This window comes from Pararge aegeria, chromosome 6 (assembly GCF_905163445.1).
Source record: "Pararge aegeria chromosome 6, ilParAegt1.1, whole genome shotgun sequence".
NCBI lineage: Eukaryota > Metazoa > Arthropoda > Insecta > Lepidoptera > Nymphalidae > Pararge > Pararge aegeria.
The window spans coordinates 16904875-16917928 of record NC_053185.1 but is presented as its reverse complement, the minus strand read 5'-3'; the positions used below and the strand labels follow the sequence as shown (position 1 = coordinate 16917928).

The 13054-nt window shown below is 36.6% G+C and overlaps 1 protein-coding gene across 1 annotated transcript in view; it reads left to right on the top strand.

The window, feature by feature from the left end:
* Positions 1-881: 881 nt before the first annotated feature.
* Positions 882-13054, top strand: part of LOC120624456 (rho GTPase-activating protein 23) — a 497253-nt gene continuing 485080 nt past the window's right edge. The window contains exon 1 of the mRNA XM_039891015.1: positions 882-1264. The gene's annotated coding sequence lies outside the window, so the exon portion shown is untranslated. The remainder of the gene's footprint in view (positions 1265-13054) is intronic.

Genomic DNA, 13054 nt, shown 5'->3' with positions numbered 1-13054 from the left:
TTCTAAAATAAAAGTATGAATGAATGAATGAATGAATACACTTTTATTGTACAGCACAGAGAAAATTTACAGAGATACAAATACAACAGCACAATAAGGTAGAACGTACAATTTGGCGGCCTTATCGCTAATTAGCGATCTCTTCCAGGCAACCAAAGGCATGCAAGAAACATTGTGAAATATTAAACATTATTAAAGTAATTTTTATTGTCTTAACTTTCTAAGTAATAGGCACGTTTGACTTTAGTGAGATACCTAACTACATAGGTACGTTAACTTAAAATTAAAGCAACGAGGGTTTCCAACGTAAATCAAACTTAGCCGGGTACTCTTTTGTTATAACCATTTATATTTACTGGTTTAGCTTTTTTATTGCATGTAAGATAAATACATATATCTCATCAAAACGTACTCAATGTGGAAATGTAAACGAATCCCAGTATACAGAGTGGTTGCCAACTTTATCGCTCAATAAATTGATTTTTAGAGGGGTGCCGAGTTCCGTAGATAATCCTGTAATAAAAGAATAAACAAACTATAAAATATAGTTTTAATTTTTACCTACAGTCGAATCATTTACACAAAGCAGACCAATTCGAATAAAGTTAATAGATCTGTGGAAAAGTGCTACGACATGCTTGCACAATTCTAGGCTACGGGCCGCGGCTGACGAATTCCTGTTTTAGCTAGTAGCGACATCTTTCGCAATGTAAGTGTACCTTCAGTGGGCAACTAAATATTTAAACATTCTCTCATGTCTCATGAGTCATGAACTCTTTCGGCAAAGTTCATCACTACTGTGACAGATGGCAGCACTAGCGATATTTACCTGACAGCGAGGCTTGCAAGGCGGCGCAAGCGTAGTTCAAATTCATCCGCCATATTCGTCGTGTCAGACGGAGTGCAGTGCACGGCTGTGTTATGTTTTATCGTAAATTGCATATTATTTATGAAATCGAGTCGTTATTGGTGCTTGTTTTATATAGGGGACACTAAAAATATGCGATCCAATGGCGTTTCGAATGGACACTCGTGTCGCTTGTTGAAAAACAACCGTGCAACGAACTGTGCATTCGTGTGTTTATGATAACAGCATTAGAAGTAACCGTCGGTCGTGTATTGTTTTTATCCATAACTGGTATAAAGGTTGAGTGCTATTATGCAAGATAACATAACCGTGACCTTCGTTTTCGTGACCGTGCCAAAGGTGCTTTTTGAGGTTAAAATGCAGCTTGGATTTTGAGCGACTGCGCCGAGCCATCAGGTTAGTAAATAAAACCGTTTTATCTATTTCGATACCACGTTTCGACGACATTATCAAATGTCCCAGTTATAATTTATACCTTCAACTCGAATTTCGAACATACAAAAATTGCGGACCGGCGAAAACATCGTTTCAAAAGTTCGTTTACACTATTTTAAATGTCGTGTATCTTTAAATCTTTAACCAAGAAAACGCTGATAAGTACATAAATGTGAGTTAACAGTTAGGTATTTTTAAAGAAATGTTTACAGTGTTGTTTTATCGAGCTTATGTTAAAAGTTCAAGAAGTAATTCAAACTTTTATTGAAGCTAGGCGCTAAAAGATTTCTAAAGACACCTTCGTTCGGCGGGGAATGCAACCTCCGAGTCTCCACGGGAAGTAAAAAGGGTCTAAACTAAAACAAGCTTCCCGTGGTCGCGTCTTAGCTTATCCAAATACTTTTTGTTCAATCTCGCTTTACTCGCCACCAGCCTTCCATCAAGTTACCCAGTAGTTTATTTACCGTTACAATATCCCATCAACCTTTTTAAACTCGTGTGCACAAGCAAATGTTGTTAGCTTTAAAGCGAAACATAAGTGTAAGTATATTATATTATATTAGCTGGCAATAACGCAAAAGATATGGAAGGATGTGGGGAAAAAAGTAAAGCATTCTAGGGTATCTATCTAAAGTATTTTCAATAAAGGTAGTTAAGTACATTCATCTACCTACATGAAAATAAATCACAACATATCAAATTCATTCTAAATGATAAATACCTACCTCGGTATATGTAGTTTTATTGCATTGTAAAACGTACCTACGAAATTAAAAAATGTCTAGGAGCAACCAAGGTTGCTACTACAAAGGTTAATGACCTTGTAATGTAAAGAAAAAATACAAATTCATGAAAATCATTACAACATAACGATAACAACGTTCTTCTAGGTACAGGTAGGTACCTACCTTATAAATAATGCACAATATGTAAAAATTTCAACTCTACCTATTACGGTTCATAAGTTATATCCATCTGATAGACAGGCTGGAGAACAATGGAGGATTAGTGATATTCGGGTACGGAACTCTAAAAGCATATTAAATAAGGTACACAAACACGTAAAATCACTAGCTCCAAACGTATTGGTAGGTATTTAAAATATCAAAGCCATTTCAAGTGGATTACCAAAAGTAGCATTAATGAGGTAGGTAGGTAGGTCCTTCACTTAACGTCCTAACTAGCTATTGCCCGTCCGCGTTTATTGCAAATCCCGTGGGAACTGTTTCCCTGGAATATAAAGTAGCCTATGTTACTCTCCGTCATTTTAACTAACTCTACATCAAAAAGTTTATTAGTTGGTCAGTTATGGCGTGAAGGAAACATATTAACAGACAAACAGAGACTCTTTCGCATTTATAATATTTGTAAGGATTTCAATAGTAAGTAAGTAAAGCTTTAATTACCTATTTGTTTTAGTAGACTACCTAGGTACTTACATTGTGCTTTTTAAGCTTATGTCATCAATCTTTGAAATAAGGATACCTACTTGATATTGTGCAGAATTGCAGAGTCCAGTTTCGCCCACGTGCGGTAGCTTACGTCATGTTGTAGCGGTAATACTTGTACATATCAATTATTTTAACGTAAGTCTTCCTTGTAGCTTAGGTAGGTACCTAGTTACTTCAGTTAAAACTTGTGATCCCATAACACCAGCTTTTAAAAATGCCAATACATAGTTTTGCTTTAATTAATTATATCGCTTTTATCGGCTGTTTATCCAAAAATCTAATTAAGCTAAACCTTACAGTGAATAATTAATTAAAATTGACTGACATACTTTTCTATTTCTAATTTTTTAACTTTTTTTTTTAATTTTAATTTTCTGTTTTCTGTCTGTTTATCTCCTAATATGTTATTTTTCCCAGGGTGCTGACAGAAAACCAGCGTTGTAGGTACATTGGTATCCGCAACATTCAGTTGAGTTAGACCCTTTTTAATGGCCCTACAATAAAAAGGTCGGTTTGTGTTTTTCCGGTAACTAATTCTATTCTATTCTAACAAGTCATCAAATTTGTATCGTTTCTATTGAACAGTGCTGCCAATCCTTTTGTACACGAATCTCTTAACTTAAAAAGAGTTTTCCCTGACCGATTTCGGTCACGGTGGTCAATATCTAGAGAGATTTTCAAACTACGCCGGAGATTTATTGTGGAAAGATTTAGTGTAAACAAGGTGCGACCGGAAAGATATCAGGCGCAACTAACAACTAAACGTGGTATCAAGCCAATTCCAAACTCCACACATCCATTCTTCAAACCCCGGGCTGTTACTGAACTTTCTTAATCGAAAAACCCAATGCAGATCACGAGATCTTAGGTTCTAAAATCTCGTGATCTGCATTTGAATTTGCTCACCAGTATACCAACGAAGCTGTTAGTAAATTTTACTTATCCTCATCCACGAAAAATAATATAAAAAGGAAATCACTGGTTTAAGGCCTGTCAACTTAGTTTAGAAATTTGTTTACAATGTTATTAGCAAGAGTAGCTGATAGCCGCCTAAGCGTTGTAACAGTGCCAAGGGGGCGAGCGCGAAGTTCGCCAGGAGTTGAGTCCCATCGGAGGAGGTAGGGGGGACGTCAACCCTACGGCCGCTTCCTGTGAGACTCTGACCTGAACTTAGGGTGAGTAGGAGGACACTGAATAATTTTGATTTTTTTTTGTCCAGTCTCCCTTGACTATTAGCAGGACCTACGTCCGTTTGACGTTAGAAATCCGGGAACTTGTGTTCTTCGATGAGACGCTGTACAGTTAAAACAGCTCTACTTGGGATGCTTGTCGGTCGTAAATCTGAACACGTGAAATAAGACTGTACAGTGAATAAAAACTGATCTCAGAACAGTCGCTTACGAGTACTATATCTATATCATATTGTCGAGATAATTTAATGGAGATTAATTCCATACTTTTAAAAAATTGATTTACTGCAATAGAATTGGAAAAAAACACCAAAATAGGTCAAAAAAAATTCCTGTCCGTCATGTGTGAAACCCGAAAACACTCTAACTTGTGAAAAAATCCATTATTTGAGTTAAATTTTTTTTTTTTAAATTCTAATCGACGACTGTAGGTCACTGAATGCGAATGATTAATTAATTCAGTGTAGTTTAATTGCAATTAATAAAAAACGAAAACTGCAAGACTGTATATCTATATATATCCATGTAAAATTAACATGGATGGTGATATATCTATATCTATAGATATTATGTACATTTATTCCACCAGGGGCGCTTCTGTAGTACCTTCCTAGTACAGCTGTTTTTTCGGCAACTAATTTTGAACGACTTATGTTTTTTTTTTTTAGTCGTGCACTTTTGGATTTTCCAAATTTTTTCTATTTTCTCTAGCTTTGAAAATAAAGTCACTGCCGTAATACCTAATGAAAAAGCCTTTGAGTTGTTAACAAAACACGGGACATGAATCGAGAATGGATACTTATTTCTTAGAAATTTATCTGACAAAAAAGTAATTGGCTACCTCTGTATTACCGCTAAATTTAAAAGTCAACTTAAGGTTGCGCTTTACATTTTATAAACGTCTTGATCATTTCTTATTGTTCATGATTCTAAACTAAGCTACATACGAGTAGATTTTTCTCAACTAAATCTAATTATACTGCACCACCGCACTGGCCCGCGTGGTGGACTACGGCCTTAACCCCTTTTCCCCATTTAGTGGGCCGGTAATGGGTTTCCACCACGTTAGGAATTAATGTAGTTACCGAATTTAGGCCTAGTACAATTACATAATTGCAAATAACTTTATATAGATTACATATATCATTTATTTAAAGTTTAAATATATTTTCAAAAAAAAAAAAAACTGCTTTGTGTTGCCCAAAAAGTGTCGTGGAAAATATTACAGCAAAATAAGCTTAATGTTTCTATATCATAGACTTCCGAAAATGAACGTCTGTAATGTATTCAATAACTTAAGTTTCTTATAGTTTTACTTGAGCCTTATGCCTCTGTGACCCTGGTATAAAAATATGACTTGCGCACCTGGTTTACGTCAAAATATCGTGTCTCACTCACTCTTGAGTATGTTCCGACAGTAAATGAGTAATGAAATACCGCTCACGCACTATTGAAATCTAAACTGGCCAGCGCACTCTTAAAACCAAGAAATCTATTTGAATAACTAAAGAATATTTTTGAATAATTACTTTTATTGTATTGAACCGCGCTGCCTTTTATTCGATATGAATTATTTACGTGCACAAACTTTTAATAACTGTAACAACCGTTTCGTCATGTACAAAATACATTTTGATTCTCTGGATTTACTTAAGCCGAATATTCATTTATTCGTCACCTGGTACTTACTACTCGGCAGTTACTACGTAATTATATTTATTTATTTTAGTCACTTGTCACCTTCATCTGCGCACAATTTCTGTTTTCCCATTTGGGAACGCAAAACGTTTCTCGGGTTCTAAATGATCTTAGACCTTATTTCGGTATTCTTTAAGTATGCACACACAGCATTCCTTACTTCGCTGATGCTGTCATTGCTGTTGTACAAAATTCTTTAAACCAACATTTAGTTTAGTTTAGTGATTTGTGTAGAATTGAGGAAAGAGAAATTGTTTATTCACGCAAAAAACGAAAGAATACAAACATTAATGGCGTATGATTTAATAAAAAAACACTACTGAGCAAGTGAAGATGATTTGTTTTCCATCTTTCGTGTGATTCTTCTGTCAGATTCAATAGTTAAACGTGCAATAAAGTATTTCTCTTTCTTAGATTCTAAACAAATCTCTAAACTGAACTAAATATTGGCTTAAAGATTTTTGTACACCAGAAATGACAGCTTCGGCGAAGTAAATATCACTGCTGAGCAAGAAAAGATGATTCATTTTCCATCATAACATAGCTGCACATTTTTTTCTGTCAAAATATGTTTGTTTGATCGCGTCAATGCGTAAAGTAGTCTGCTTGATATCACATATTAAGTAAAGAGAGTTCAGTAAATAATTGATACTTAACAGCTTGGACTCTACAGGTAAAAAGCACACCTGAGTTTTATTAATAGCGGCGCAGGCCTACTATTGGGTCACTCGGCAGGATGTTTGATGTAAAAGGCGAAACGCCGCACCGGTGCAGTTTTGTGCAAACTACCGTGAATTCCATGCAGTTTGGAGTTTTGAATGAATGAACGAGTTGCTCTCATACATACACCACTTTTACGTCAATATAAGCAAGTCACGTATTAAATAAGGTGTGTTTTACTACTACTCATAAATATACTGCTAATTTAGTAGTAGTGGAGATTTTGTGACATAGAGCTCGTCCGGGGAAGTACTATCACATTCAGTGGCGTGAACAGGGTTGTCGACCAGGGGAGGTCCCCCTGGTTCAATACGAGTCATATAAAATAATTTGGGTAGGCAGTGCTTTTGTGCACGTATGAAGTTCATTGCCGGCGCCAAGCAGCATCGTTGTGTTCCGGTCTGAAGGACTGAAGGACACGCATAATATCTGTTACACAAAATCCATCGGCCTCTTCTTTGGTCTACCTCTATCTATCTTATACATATTTTACGTTCTGGGTTACACAGGGTTAAAACTATATAGGTACGGGTCTCCTCCCACAATGCGAAGGGGGTTAAGGCCGTAGTCCACCAAGCTGGCCCAGTGCGGATTGGTGGACTCCACATACCTTGCAGTTTCCTCACGACATATTTAATTACTTAAAACGCACGTAACTTCGAAAGTTAGAGGTGCGTGCTGGGATTTGAACTCGGCCCCCCGAAAGTGAAGGCGAGCTCTTACCCACTGCGCTATCACCGCTGCGCATATATACATATATTTATTTCTCATATTTTCTGGTCGCACCACATCTTCCAGAAAAAGCAGTGTAACTGTAAATTTTTAGCTCGACTGGAGATTTAAATCTACGAACTCGTGTTCTTAAGTCGTACACTGATAGGTACTAGACAATCGAGCCAGCTGGATCTCAATATCTTTCCAGGAATAGTCTAAACGTAAGACGTTTTGCGTCAAACACTACATCAACTATAAATACATTCAATGTGTACATTACCTGCCTGTAAATACCTAAGGTGAGCTTTATTCGAATGCTAATACGATATTTGTACGTAAATGTAAATCCTTGAAACAGTTTGGACGGCTGATTGGCGCAGTTTGCAGCAACCCTGCTTTCTGAGCCCAAGGCCGTGGGTTCGATTCCCACTACTGAAAAATATTTGTGTGATGAGCATGAATGTTGTTCAGTGTCTGGGTGTTTATATGTATATTCTATGTTATAAGTATTTATGTATATAATTAATAAAAATATTCATTAGGCATCTTAGTACCCATAACACAAGCTACGCTTACTTTAGGGCTAGGTGGCGACGTGTGTATTGTCGTATTATATTTATTTATTTTAGCTTTTAGTATTGAGAAAGAGATATATATGTTACTAGCTGTTGCCCGCGACTTCGTCAGCGTTTTGTTTTGTTTTTGATGTGGCATTCAATTTAGTTGTAGTTCTAAAAACATTTAAAGTATTCAGTATCGGTTAGCCTTAAATGAGGGGTTTGCTGCTGTCCACTGTCCTCTATCTCCAACCACATTTATCAGATCTATACAAAGTTTGGGCAAAATAAAACACATTATAACCTCTATAGTACAAAAATAATTATTGAAATCGCTCATAATTTCTCGGAGTTATCGTGTAAAATCTTCAAACACTTTTCATCCCCTCTCTCAAAGGAACCGATCTTAATGTCGGAATAAAAAGTATCCTATATTACTTCTAACACTTCCAAGCATATGTGTACAAAGTTTCATGAGGATCAGTTAAGTAGTTTTTGCGTGAAAGCGTAACAAACAAACTTACATTGCCATTTATAATATTAGTAGGGATACTTAATATTACAGTAAGTAACTAGATGCAATGCCTGCCTTAGAACCGCACGTCAGTTGATAAATTGCAGTTTTGGAGCAGTTTTTTTTGGGCGAATTGTCCAAGCAATAGTTAGTAGGAAACCATCAGGGCATCAGGGCTCGCAAGGCATGCGAGGAACTCGTCCTACAAAGTTCTGCCCTGTGTCCATCAACCTGAGGCATACATATTAAGCTTCTTATGCCTGTATTTAAACTGTACAGGCAGATTAACGTCGAACTGGGCCGAGGTCCGAGTCCTTGAAGACAGAACCCGCGGGTCGATGGCCCCCATGTCCACGAGCCCTGGGGCTATTCTCAGGGCGAGCTCTCGCGCTCGCCCCACTCCCCGGGTGACGCGCGCCGTAGCAACCCCTCAGCACATATCCCCGGATATAATTGTCTCCTGCCTATGCTAGCCGAAGGCTAAAAGATATAAATTAATCTTCTCCCACAGCTTTATCAACTCTCAGAGCACTGGCACACAAGTGGAAATAATATCAAAATAATATATGTGTATTAGTAAACGGGGGTAAACTTCTCCTATTCCATGTTCCACTGATTTAGCTGGTGGGCACGTTAATTATATCCCTTGGATATAATAGGGGGATATAATTTTTATCTTCCGCCCGTGCTAGCCCTGTAGCTGGTTATCGGCACCCGAAAAAGTAAAGAAAAATAATTTTAACTGGCAACCACGCCAGTAAATAGCGCACTAAATAGTCAGGAACACAGAATGGCTGCTTGGCAGCAGAAATAAGCATGGCTGTAGCACCTACTTCTTCGGGCAAGGTTGATGCATAACTGCATGGAAAATGCAACAAACAGACTGAGAAGAACTGCACTCATTGCACATTTGATGCACGTTAGATGCATGGTTGTTATGCATCCGTAATGCAGTTGATTAAAACTGCATAGTTCCTGAGATCGCCTGCTCAAACACCCATTACTCGCAGAACTCCCGCTGTACAATCCAATTTTGTATTTTTGGGGTAGGTACTTTTAATGTTGTCTAGGCTGTGCTCCAAATGCAAGTGGACTGGGCAGTGCGTTTGCAGTATCGATGAAGTTACTACATCTACAGATGCAGTTAGATAGCGTAAGAGATGAAATCTTGCCTTTTCATGCATTAAGGTACTGTCGTTGGATTTGTAGATGTTCATGTGATGCTCTTTCGGTTTTTTTTCTGTATACCCATTTCCCAAAGTAGTTGAATAATAAAATCAATCCCATTGGTACGTATGTACATTATGTATAAGGAATGTGATTCATGCGTGTACTTTCGACTGTACATTGTCTCGCTTTGAGCGCGCAGTCACTCAAGATGCAGATGTTTCTGTATTTGAATAATCCTTAACCGGCATGCATATTCTACCTAGCCCGCTTCAAACAAAGCGTATTACAATGCATACTTGGTTTTCACCCTTGTGTTATTTGACATTCCAACTATACGGATCAAGCGCTTTCGTACCCCTTGCTTGCCCTTTTGAATGCGGTCCGAACTTTGGAATACCCTTTCGGGGAACGTGTTATATGACTCTGTTACAATTCTGCAGCTTTATAATATAAATATTAAGCTTAATTTGCTATACACCGCCAGAAGCAGGAGAATCTCTACAATGTAAGTTATAATTTCTTCAATCTTTATACTCCAGATCAAACAGATCTTAATAAATCAATATATTTTAAACTATAGTTAAACTTTGCAATGAAAATTTGCCAAATGAGTCACATTTTTTTTGTGACACAGAATTTTAGTGGCTAAATAAATTATAAGAAGCACAAGAAATGTATAGTGACATCAGTTAAATCTCCTCTATGATTGAATCCTGCCATTTTTAAAACCAAGCTTACCAACTTTACAATCTATTATGTTTGAAGCGTCGAAGTTGTGGATTTCGAAAATTTAGGAACTCATTTCCACCATTTACCATTTTGAATTAAGAGCTTTCGATTGTTTAAATAAAAAATAAAATAAGTCTATAACGGTTAAAACGGCTTCCGAAAATGACGAGGGACTATGTTCGATCTTATGTATTTTTTGACCTTATGTTGATCCACCCTAGGCTATATCTACACCTAAATCAGGTGAGCTTATAGTGAAACGCTTGACTATATCGAATTATTATATATATTAAATAGACAAGTAGACTTTAGACAGCGCCACTCAAGCATAAGAACAAACATTACAAAAAAAAAATTATATCGAATTAACAAAACTAACCATTCAAAAAATAACGGATAGAACTTTTGTGTCACTTGAGGGAGTCTAGTTTTGTGTCAAGTCTTAACTTGAGATGTTGAAAATAAATAGTAAAATACATTTAACTCAAAGGCTGCCACATCTTGTTTTCTGTACATTGTGTGTAACAAAAAGTCAGTTTGAATAATTCTATTATTCTTTGTTCTGTTGAATTAAGTACAAAGGAGAGTGGTTGGTGAATTGTCATTAGTGGGACTGTTACTGACTAACAGTAACTCGTGGTTCCACCTTATTAAAACATAATTTCCATTAGCTGTAGTATATAAATTTACCAGCTTATCGAAATAGTAGGTATATTCCGGCAGATAGTTTATTGACAACGTAGGTATATTCTAAAAAAAACCATTGTCTTGACCGGTTATTTATTTATTTTTTTCATCTCAAATGTGAGGTATCTATTTTTGACCACACCCTGAGTTACATGTTTTTCTCGCACGACAAAATCGTCTATATTGGGTAAGCCATAATTCCGGTCGGCGTCGCGTCAGTGCGTTCGACAATTTACTATTTCCAAGAATAAATCTTAAATTTTCAGGTACTTATAATATTTATTTTTATGCAAACCCTGATAAATAAATGTTTCTTCGGTCTAGTGGTTGTTATGTTAAACTGCAAATCACGGGGTTTTGGGCTCGAATCCTGAGTCGGGCCAAAACTTATTAGGTACCTACTGAGACTTTCAGATAAATAATTCTCAGTATTTGTACGAAGTTAGGAACTTGTCGGTGTATCTCTGTTCCTAGGAGAGTAGGTAGGTACGTTTGACGTCGCTACGGTTTACTATCATTTACAGCTTACTAACCCTTATTTATTCTCTTAAAACCTCTTTCTTATGTAAGAGGAGGCTTTGTGAACGTCCTACAGTAGTGAGACGTTAAAAAGCTGAGTTTGAGCGTGCTGCGTAAATAAATCCAAATTTAGTTTTTGTATTTTTTCCTTATTTAAATCAATGAGTTCAAATCCATGTTATATATACGAAACAGCGTACCTACTACAGCAAAGTTAACCAGTGTGTAATATTAACGATAAAACGTCAAACACTGTTATCACGAGTTAGCAGATAAACATTGGGTTAGCGAGGTGGCCATTCACGCTGCTATGCTATCAATAAACTTCACTTACATTCCACAATCAATTGAATAACCAGAGAGCCGGTGGGAAATTTTGGGAAAGTAAACCACAAGAACCTAAGGGAGGCTATGCACGTGCCACCGCATGGCACGATTTTCGGTGACTACGCACTGCACTAATAAGATTTTCACGTTGGCAACCGTGCATGCCAAGACTAATTTTCGAGTATCGAAACACTAACGTCAAAATTGTCCTAATGCCACTCGTTTTGGTGACCCTAATTCTGTTATCAATAGATTCCATTTTACCAGTACTGACCTTCATTAGTAACGTAAAAATCTTATAGTAAGGGAACTGACTCCATGACATTCGTAAGTTTTTCTTAACTATGTACGTTTTATGAATGAATGAATACACTTTTATTGTACACAACAAAAAACATATAGAGAAATTGTAAATAAAAATATAACGAAATGTATACAATTTGGCAACATATCGATCTCTTCCAGGAAACCAATGGCTTATGGTTAAAGGTGGTCGTGAATCATGTGTTGCATCTTCAGCAAGTTAATATTTGTTTAGTACCTAAAGCTGCTATGAGATTGGCGCATAAAACTAATGAACAAATAGATTCAACGACGACATTGCCAGTATGTCGTCTGCATAACGTGTCGTGCTATGAGGTGCCGTCGAATGACATTTTGTCTTGTCGTGGCGTGGTAACTCGTGCGGAAACGCCCTAACGGCATAGAAGTGGGTATTCTAGAAAGCGTTATTGCTAATCCTATCAGAGTTTGTTTTCCACAAGTGTTATCAAGGCGATATAAAAGCCACTCTAGATTATTAGTTTGTGAGAGTTTATTGACATCTTAAGCTTCTGTTACTAACACTCTGTATCAACAATCATCATCCTCATCCTAGCCTAGACCCACTGCTTAGCATGGGTTCTCAAAGGCGCTCAAGATTAAGAGCTTGAAAATCCCTTTCTTATGCGTTGGGCGTTTAAAAAAGTCAAATCCTAAGTTCACTGCTTTGAACTTATGTACAACAACAGTACAACAGTAGTAGGTTTCTTAGGAATAACAATAGCAACGTTAAAAAATTCAAATATCATTGTCTGTAATAAAATTTAATAAATAAAAATGAATTAATTACTTTAATTAAACATACAATCATTTTTATTCAAATTCAAGACCCTTTGTCAGATATAAATTTAATGCTGGTACGCAATTATTAAATTTTCCCATACCTAAAATTAACATTATATTATTAATAACCAACCATTCTGAAAATCCACTCATTTATTACTGAAAATGTTATTAAAAAAAAAATCTTCTTAAAAGTAAACATGACTAATACTTCCCCTTCCTTCCTTCTTCCTTCTACTCTAGCAATCGTGAAGTTTGACGCCACAGAAACAATTTTCTGTTAAGACTGTGATCAAGAATCCAGATAATTATTGACACAGCTATCTATTTTAACTGCATAGGTTCTAACTTGTACCACAGCATACCTAATT